The following is a 9764-nucleotide window of genomic DNA, read 5'->3' as shown; positions in this document are numbered from 1 at the left end:
CCAGTGCTTGTGGCTATCAAATCTGCATAGGCAGGCAAGCCAGACACTTATGTCCACAATGAACATCTCTGGGGTGGGCTTCAGAAGGCTGTGGTCCAGGTAAACTTTCTACCTACCATCTTACCCTTTATTAAACAGCTTTGGCTTCAGCTAATGATTCCTGGTAAAATGTCAGTGTCTTTAAGTGAGATTACGCTTACAGAAGATATCAACCATTGACACTCTGGTATAAATGAGCATCTCAAGCTTTCACGACAGTGGGCTTAATAAGGGTAACCAAAGAAGAGGGAACATGTAAGCACTAACGGTAAGAGAAGTTGAAGAAAGGGGAAAGCAAGGTTCTAACTACAAAGGGTGTGAAATGTGTTGCCCACATTTGTTTGTTGACAGAAGAGTCCAGAAAATTTTCCCTTAATGACAAGCCCCCTGAATGTTTCAAATAAAATCACTCAATCTACTTATGCTAAACTGTATTTATACGCTCACAGAATAAGGGGAAATCAGCTAACTTCTTCATGTTTGGGGCTCTAGTCAAGTACCCGTCTAACAAATGATGGTCCCAAGGGATTTTATGTTTTGTTGAACCCAGCATATTTGAAGAGATGTAAAATGGAATTTTGTCAGAATAAGCCCAACTCAGAAAGGCGTGCTGAGATTCCCCTGGGCCATTTCTTCACCTGGAGCAAGGGGGTCTGTACCCAGTGGCTTCTGCCCTCCATAGTATATGGGTTATTTTCTACGGTTTGTCACCCCTGTGTATCCAGGTAGGTAGATCCTGTGTCACTGTCACAATATCAAATCAGAGTCTGATCCTAGAGAGAAGGAAACATGCCAGAAATGTTCACAGAGACACTCGGTTCTCTTTTAAACAGCAAAGCAAAACCAAACGTATCTATGTAGAATGTGGCTGCAGGTGCCAAAGAAGAAATGAATTTCTTTGCTACATCCTCTGAGCTCCCAAGGCACCTTTCTTCCTTTTAAATGCTTTAAATGTTGATTTTATTACAATACAACATACATAACCCTAAGAACACACAAACCCTAAGTGTACAGCTTAGTGAATTTTCAGACAGTGTATGTCGCCTTGTAACCAACCACCCCTGAGATCAAGAAACAGAGCCACGGTGTCTCATTTTCATCTAGCTTTGCTCTAAGACAGACCTAGGTGGATTTTGATTCCTTAGTCCTGAAATAATCTATATATCTGTTCCCCTCTTCAAGATTTTAAATTACTTCTCTATGGCAAGGACTGTTCTCTGTACCTCTCCCAACATTTGAAACAGTGGTTAGCAAGTAGAAAACCCTCAGACGAATGTGTGTGTGTGTATATATGTGTGTCTAGAGAGAAAGAATATCATATGAAGATATATATATACACACTATCAAATAGACCTTTTTATTTTTTAGTACTTTGTAGATATTAATGCAGTTTATGATTTAGGGCATGGATTCTGGAACCAGAGCGCCTGACTAGAAACCCTAGCTCCTCGCCTTGTCCTTGGGTGAGTCATTTGTCTCTCTGCGCTTCAGATTTCTCATCTGTAAAATGAGAGAATAATCTTCCCTATTTCAAGGATTGTGAGGACTAAGTGCATTAGGATGTGTGACGTTCTTAGAATAATACTCGACACCTAGTAAACACAATAGGAAGATTAACTGTTCAGATCTGCCGTGTGCAAAGCACTGTGTCAGGTCCTGTGAGTATTTAAGGAAACAAGATAGAGTCTGAGCCCTTGCCGATGAGTTGGGGAAACAACAATGAAATCTCAGTGACCATGTCCAGGAGAAAGCCAGGATCGAATGAGTGCCAAAACCAAAATCATTGGTTTTAAATGATTAAAACCAATCATTTTTAGTTTGGACACCATCCATCCTTAGTCAACCATTCAGTAACTTTTATCAGGTGTCTAGAGTGTTCCAGGCACCACGCCATTCCTCCTAGAAGTAAGGACTCAAGCTTTGCTCTTTTCTGGTATTAGCAAGATGCCCATTCGGGGTCAGTTGTTAGAGAACCAGTCCATATCTACTGCCTACTTATTGCACAGACAAGGCAGTTTCCAGAGTGTCAAGAATTCTAACAAACCCATCATGAGAAGCAGCCAACAACGACTCTCCATGGTCTTTCCCAACCAGGCTTGGGGGGACTCAGAGGCAAAGGGTCCATATCTCCCTTTACAAGGTGGGTGGCAAAGAAGGGTGACAGCTACTCCCAGTGCTCGGGCAAGAATAAACAAGGTGTTCACAGATGAAGAACCGAGAAAAGCCGAAATCTCAGGTGAGCCTAAACTCATTGATTGGCCCTGAGTCTGTTTTACTGATTGTTTTCATAGAATTGACAACTTAGCCTCATTGCTGTCATCAGACAAATCCTCTTGGGGAATCACAGCTGGGTAGTCTGGGCCGAGAGGGACTTCTTTGAAGACCAGAATAAAGTTAGTAGGCCTACCTAGTGAGATGTGTCATGTTTGCTCATGTCAGTGTTGTTCACTCCCTAAACGCTGTGAGGTGTACATATATGTAAAAAGCACTGGGTGTGTCATGGAAATACAAGTGTGGCTGAGAACACGGCCCCGAACCCAAGACACCATACCCTGGCCCTACAGAAACAATTTAGTGTTGTTCCCCAGGAAGAAGGTTGGGAGAGATTGGAAAACAGCCAAGGTTAAAGTTTAAGGGACATGTCCATCACTTGGTGGTTGACCAACAATATCATTCACTTTTGTTAAGTCAACTGTGCTACATCAGAGAGGCAGAATATCTGGGTGGGGCATGAAATCCTGGGGCTTTTTTTTTTTTTTTTTACTTGTCACACAAAGCAGGAGAGAGATCTTTTGCACAGTGAAAACACAGAAGAAAAGAAGGTAGCAATCTGAAAACAGAAGAGTTTGGAGGTCAGGCGAGGTTATAAGGATGTAAGACAGGATCCATCTTCTTCTCCCTTTGTTTGGTTATTCTACTTTATTTTCTCTTTTCAACTAGGAAATATTTTAATATACATGAGCTGGTGTAACAGAGGTGCACGCAGGCACTGGTTGATGGAACAGAAGTAAATGCTCTGTCATGGTTGCCACAGATCTCTGTTTTTTAAAAAAGAAAGGAAATACGTTGAAGAGATATAATGAACACCTCACATCCCCTCCTCATCTCTTCCTCCTTCTCTCTCCCAGGTCATAACCACCATCCAGAAGTCACTTCTATGCACAGTTATGCACATTTACTGTGCACATCTGTATCCACAAACTACAGATGAAAGGGTCTTGTCTGGCTTCACATTTTATTTTATCTTTTTTAAGATTTTATTTATTTTCTTGACAGGGAGAGAGAGAGCATGCACAAGCAGGGGGAGTGGGAGAGGAAGAAGCAGACTCCCTGCTGAGCAAGGGGCCCAATGTGGGGGCTCAATCCCAGGACCCTGCAGTCATGACCTGAGCCGACTTGGCTTCACATATTATATGAATGGCCATCATCTTAGATTCAGATTGTCTCCTCAAACGAGGTCGGACAATTTTTTAACCAATTTTTCTATTATGGTAAAATACATATAAAATTTACCATCTTAACTATTTTTTTAAAAAATGATTTCATCTATTTATTCATGAGAGACAGAGAGAGAGAGAGAGGCAGAGGGAGAAGCAGGCTCCCCGCTGAGCAGGGAGCCCGATGCGGAACTCGATCCCAGAACCCTGGGATCACAACCTGAGCCGAAGGCAGACGCTTAACCATCTGAGCCACTCAGGTGCCCCATCTTAACTATTTTTAAGTGCACAGTTCAACGGCATGGAGCACATTCTGCTGTGCAACCATCACCACCATCGGTCTCTGGAATTCTTGTCAACTTGCCAAACTGAAACTCTGTCCCCATTCAACATTAACTCTGTACGGTCCCCTCCCCCGGCCCCTGGTACCACCATTCTGCTTTCTGTCTCTATGACTTTGACACTCTGGTACCTCCTATAAGGGGAATCACACAGTATTTGTCCTTTTGTGACTGGCTTATTTCACTCAGGACAATGTCCTCAAGGTTCATCCATCTGGTAACAGGTGTTAGAGTGTCCTTCCTTTTTAAGGCTGAATATTCCAATTTTTTAAATATGTCTGGCGAGTCCAACGATCCACCATCCTGGCCCATCCCTTGCTTCTCTTCTTGAACAGCCCTGTTACCCCCGCGATGTTGCCTCCAGGCATTGGGAGCACCCATTCTTCCAAAGGGAGCTCAGGAGTGGAAGCAGTTTTAAGCAGCAAAACAAGTGCTGGTCTTGTCTGGAAAGAAGGATCGAGCTAACAGGACCTGTGTTTCAGCCCAGAGAACACGCATGGGGGGTGAGGAGGTGACAGACCCAACAATGTCCTGGTTATGGAAGTATGTGCACACATGTTTCCTGACTTCGCCCTGGCTCCCTTCACCACCGAGCCTTGCCCAGGGTCCTCAGGAATGGGTGCTGACATGCACTGAGATAAGGCAATGAGATGAACAAATACAGGTGAGGGAAAAAAATTGCCAAGGCAAAGGGAGAAACTCAGACCATCAGGTGCAGTGATGGGCCAGACCCCTTCTGGGTGTTGTATGCACGTCACCTCTTATATTCTATCTCTGCACGATGATGAAGGTAGTAGTATTAGTGCTTGCATTTCCAGAAGACTGCTGTGAGGTTCAGGTTTATAAGTGTGCACCTGAGGCTGCACACAAGTCAAGAGCAGAACTGAGATTTGGACTTCAGCACAGATGGATTCCAAGCCCATCACGCTGCCTTTCTGGGGGCAGAGTGAGAGACAAATCCTCTTGTCTCCTCCTCGCTCCCCAGGTGGGACTGTGGAAGGGCAGGGCCCTGGGGCTTCTTGGCGGAGGAGTAAAGGGGTTGGAAATGCAGGGAGGAAGCCACTGAGGGAGCACTTTCCTCTGATCCAGAGATGGGTTAGGGCAATCTGAAGCTACACTCATGGCTTGAAACATGGCTTCTGCTTGGAACCAAGGGGACTGAAGAGGCTCCTGAGGAGAAGACTCTGATTTTCACACCCCAGATTTTCCAGGATGGCCCCCAACCCCACAGATGCACATTCACCCTGCTCGGTCTTAGTTCTCAATTCTTGGGCTAGAAAATACCATTATTTCAGGGTCAGGCAAATCCTTAGGCTTTACTCCTAACCATAAGGTAGACTGGGATTTGGAGCAAGAATCTCTCTGTTGACTGAAGAGGGTGATTTTGGTTGGGATTTCCCTTGTCTGCGGCAGTCAAGCTGAAAGAAAAGGAAATCCCCACCACCCTTAGCAGATGTGAGTTTTCACTGGTACAACTAAAGTTCCCCCGAGAGCTGTGTCTGAGCCCAAACATAGTTCCACGCCTGAGATCCCACCATCTTGTGCTGCCTCTTCCCCATCGCCAGTGTCATGGGCCAAAGTGGTAGCTGCCTAACATTATTCAAGCTCCGAGGATCTTGTAGCCGGTGGCCCCGGGCATCTCTTAGACATGGTGAGGCTGTCATCCAAATGTCAAATTGTGCAGAAGACTGTGTTGTCAAAGCAGAAGGTGCGGGCAATTTGGGTGGATCATGAGCCACTTTGGAGGGCTGGCTTGTTGCAGAACCACTGACAGTAAGTCTGAAGGAGTACCGAATTCATGATAATCTTCACACAGAAGTTCCTGTCAATGTCACCAACAGCTCCCCACTACTAACGTCAAGGTCACCTCTCAGACCTTATCTCACATGACCAATAAGCAGTATCAGATGCAAATGGTCACTTCCCCTCTTCAAACACTGTCTTCACTGGACCCCCAGGACACCGCTCTCTTGAGTTTCTCCCAGCACACTGGCCACGTTTCTTCAGTCTCCTTTGATGACCCTCCTTCAAGTCCTCAACCTCTGGATGTTGGAGTACCAAAGAGCACAACCCTCCAATCTCCCCCTGTCCACACTCATGTCTTAGGTGACCTCATCCCATTGTATGTCTGGCAATACCACCAACCTGTGATATCTCCCAAATGTAAAACCTGAGCCTAGATGTCTCTTACCTGGACATGCCTCCAGACTGGCTTTCCCAGCTCCCTACTCAACACCCCCACTTAGATTTAACAGGGTTTCTAAATTAACATAGACAAAAAAGAACTTGTAATTCACCCACATCCCCAATCTCTGCCTCCTGCAGCCTTATCCAATGCAAAAAAAAAAAAAAAAAAAAAAAAGAAGAAGAAGAAGAAGAAGAAGAAAGAAAGCAAGAAGGAAGGAAGAATGGTTGGAAGGAAGAAAAATTAATAGTAACTTTATCCTATTAGTCACTCAAGTCAAAATCTTAGAGTAGAGGTGACTGGGTGGCTCAGTCAGTCTTGGTCTCAGCTTGGGTCTTGATCTCAGAGTCATGAGTTCAGGCCCCATGTTGGGCTCCACGCTGGGTATGGAGCCTACTTAAAACAAATCTTGGAGTGATCTTGACTCTTCTCTTTCCTTTATTCCCCTTTATCCTACCTATGAGCAAATCCTGTCTGCTGTACCTTCAAATATGTCTGAATCCGGGCATTTCTCACCACCTTGACTGCTACCAATGAAGACAAACCAAGGCCAGCATCACTGCTTACCTGGGTTACTGTTGCAAAAGTCTCCAGCTGGCCTCTCTGCTTCCATTCTTGTCCTCACACAACCTATTCCCAGTACAACAGGTATACCTGGAAGTCAAATCACATCTTTTCTCTCCTCTGAACACTCCGAGGATTACCATCTCATTTAGAGCAAAAGCCAAAATTCTAATCATGTCCTACAAGATATGTAGGCCCTCCAACAAACACGTGATAAGACGCTCAACATTACTCACCATCAGGCAAAGGCAAATCAAAGCCACATGAGACATCATCTAACACCTGTTAGAATGGCTACTGTCAAAAAGATAAGAAACAACAAGTGTTGGTGAAGATGTAGAGAAAAAGGAACGCTTGTGCACTGTTGGTGGGAGTGTCACTTGGTGCAGCCACCGTGGAAAACAGTATGGAGGTTCCTCAAAAACTTATAAATAGATTTATCATACAATCCAGTAATTTCACTAAGGGGTATTGGGCCCAAAGAAAACAAAAACGCTAATTTGAAAAGATATATGTGCCCCTATGTCTACTGCAGCATTATTTATGATGGCCAAGAGATGGAAGCCACCTAAGTGTCCATTGATAGATGAATGGATAAAGAAGATGTGGTGTGTGTGTATATATATATATATATATATATATATACACACACAATGGAATATTGTTCAGCCATTAAAAAGAATGAAATCTTGCCATTTGTGGCAACATGGGTAGATCTTGAGGGTATGATGTTAAGTGCGATAAGTCAGAGAAAAACAAATACCACATGATTTCACTTATATGTGGGATCTAAAACCCAAAACAAACAAAACCAAACTCTCTTTTTTTAAATGCTTTGTTTTGGATTTTATTTGTTTGAGAGAGACAGAGCGAGAGCACATGCGCTAGGGAGAGGCAGAGGGAGGAGCAGACCCCTTGCTCAACAGGGAGCCCGATGTGGGGCTCCTTCCCAGGACCCGGAGATCACGACCCTAGCCAAAGGCAGACACTTAACCGACGGAGCCACCCAGCCGCCCTGCAAAACCAAACTCTTAAATACAGAGAACAAACTGGTGGTCTCCAGAGGGCGTTGCGTAGGAGGATGGGCAAAATAGAGAAAAGGGACTCAGAGGCACAAACTTCCAGTTATAAAATAAATAAGTCATGGAGATGAGAACCACAGAATAGGGAATACAGTCAGTAATATTGTAATAACACTATATGGTGACAGATGGTGACCACACTTATCAACGTGAGCACTGAGTAATATCTAGAATTGTTAAATCAGTATGTTGTAACCTGAAACTAATATGACATTACATGTTAATTACACTTAAATAAAAAAAAAATTTTTAAAGATATGTAAGCTCTCAGCTGCTGTCTAACCTCATCCTGCTCACCTACTACTGCCACTCTGCTCCCACACACTGGCCTCCTTGCTGCTCCTTGGGAATCCCAAGCATATTCTGCCTCAGGGCCTTTGCACCTTGCTTGTCCCTTTGCCTAGAACTTCTGTCCCCCATATATCCTCATCGCTTCCTCAGGCATCTACTCAAGCATCATCTTTTCACCAACACTCCATGAAGCGGGAGAGACTTATTCTCCCTTTGCTTTCTCCCTTTCCCCATGATAGGCCCTGTGATGTGCCACGCAGATTCTTCTTCATTGATGGACTTGTTACCCTAGCCGCCAGCGGTGCAGTTGACAGATAGCCAGCTCTCAGCCCCTTCAGGGATCACCCCAGTTAGAGAGACCTGACCTTGGGCCCAAGCAGGTAGAGAAGGCACTGGTCCATTGCATTAAAACTCCATGACACCCACCTATGGTGATGCACTGCTTTGGCTTTCTGTTAAAGGAAAATGGTAGGACTGGCTTTTGGATGAGTCTGCCTGATACACTGGCATCAGCCGGAGGTGGACAATTCCACTCAAGAGTGTCTCTGACACGCGGTGGAGAAGGAAGACCTTCCATGCACAGAACTTTGAGCAATACCTATTGTCCACTTCCTTTGGGAGGAAAGATGGCCTGAGTTACAGATCTGCACAGACATACTGGTAGTTGGCTAATGGATTGGCCAACGGCTTGGAGACTATGGAAAAAAATTGCTCAGAAGGAAACTTGGGGAATAGATGTGTGGATATTCCTCTTGTAATGACACCGAGTCTCAAGATGTTTGGCCCTGTGAGCATGTCCTCCAGAGACTAAACATTGTACAGGGACTGTTGTTAACCAGGTGGACAAAATACCCAATGCTATTGGTGTTGGTCTCTCTCTCTTCCCAGCCTGCCCCATGCTTGTTCAAACACACCATGGTGTCAGAGACTGGAAAGAGAGCCATCAAGATATTTCTTCCTGGTTTGGCCTTTTATCATAGCCAGTAGCTACTATAGAACCTGCTGGGCAAACCCCTCTCCAACCCCGACTCAAGTTCTAGCTCTCAGTGGGCTGCAGTAACTCTTTTTCTGTCCCTTGTCTGACGAGGTGTTAACAGCTTCTCACTGTTGCTGGTCTCTGGGTGCCTTAGCAGCCCTTGTGTATTTCCTTAACCCTTCCACAGCCCTGAAAGTGACCCTTCCATTAAAGTCTCTTGAACCATCCAGGATGATTTTGTTTCCTGCCTGGATACCAAGGGATTCCCTGGGTTTTGTTTTTCCCTTATAGGTCTTATCACTTTCTGACATACTGTAGGATTACTTCCTTGCAGATCCATTGTCCACTTCCCAATACTAGGTGGTTAAAACACTCCATGAAGGCAGGTACCATCTTTACTACATTCAGGGCTGTGATCCTCACACTTAGAACACTGCCGGGCTCATGACAGCTGAGCAATAAGGAATGATTGAAAAAGAAAGGAAAGAATCAATGAATGACATTCATGGACAACTTGGAGCATCTTCTGGAAACATTAAGCTGAAATTTGATGCCACGATTATGTTTACTAGTCTTTGGGTGGAATGTTGGCCCGTGACCACTGTTTACAGCAGCATAGAAACTGCACCTCGAACATCTGTACTATCGCGTGGAGGAGGCAGATGGTCTGTGGTGTACCTGGTCATGGATAACCATTGTCTTCTGCAAGTACTAAAATAGAAAACTGCCATTAAAATATTATAGGAGACCCAGGTACTTCCTCTTATAAAGGATCTTGTACCATGGTGTGGTTTGTCCTCAAAGCACTTGTGAATTGTCCAACCACAGCCATGGCCACACTTGGATAAG

This window comes from Zalophus californianus, chromosome 16, assembly GCF_009762305.2.
Source record: "Zalophus californianus isolate mZalCal1 chromosome 16, mZalCal1.pri.v2, whole genome shotgun sequence".
Taxonomy (NCBI): domain Eukaryota; kingdom Metazoa; phylum Chordata; class Mammalia; order Carnivora; family Otariidae; genus Zalophus; species Zalophus californianus.
The sequence above is the reverse complement of the archived record's forward strand: the minus strand, read 5'-3'. Positions refer to the sequence as shown.